A 938-nucleotide genomic window follows, 5' to 3' on the forward strand; every position below is an offset into this window, starting at 1 on the left:
TACTTACTCATTAAGGATGATCAAAGTATTCAATAATGTGATCTTTAGGTCTAGTAAAATCATGAACCATTTTTTGTTTATGAATCAAATGAGTCTAAGTTTTTTACTCTTCTTCCTCCCACAAACTTCCTCAAACCCTTCCAAACCCCTCTTTGCACAACCTTATCACAACACTCTTCAGTAACTTTCAATTCTTCCTTACGTTTTGCGTTTTGCACAACCTCCTTCAACACTCTCCTCCAATATGTAGGGTTCATGCAACCAAGAAAATTGCCAAACGCAATCTACATTTTGGCCTGGCCAACTGCCAAACGTAGCCTCCATTTTTGGAGTTCCGAGATGGTCAACAAAGCAGGTCCTGTCTGCATGCAGGAGATAAAGACACATTTCGAGCCCTCCGTCTCTTTCTCTGCCCATCGAAAACTGCATTTTGCAGCTTGATACAGCTTTTTCATTTTCGGTTCACACAAAACGTAACCTGCGTTTTGCAGGTTACTCAACTTTTTAATTTTTAGTTCAGTCAAAACATAACATACATTTTATAAATTGCTGACTTTATCAGATCCACATTTATAAAATACATATCATACCACAATATACTTGCTATCACCATTTTTACTTCCATTCATAAATTAATTTCTAGCGTTATTCATCTGCACCAATATTATTAAATCCATTGTCCAATATGTACATTCTTCTAATTCATTCTTTGGTAATAAACAATTTCAAATCCAATATATGACTGTAATTAATCCTTCCCACGTCTAATACTATCCATCTATTTTTATTATTAAATATTAATAAATACTAATACAAATTTATTATAAAATAGATTTATGTCGTATTAATTTTTGAGATTATGCCATATAAATAATTTTATATAGATGACAATACAATTTTGTAATATAAAAGATAATAGATTTTTACATTGTACATTG

This window comes from Arachis ipaensis, chromosome B02 (genome assembly GCF_000816755.2).
Source record: "Arachis ipaensis cultivar K30076 chromosome B02, Araip1.1, whole genome shotgun sequence".
Classification (NCBI taxonomy): Eukaryota; Viridiplantae; Streptophyta; class Magnoliopsida; order Fabales; family Fabaceae; genus Arachis; species Arachis ipaensis.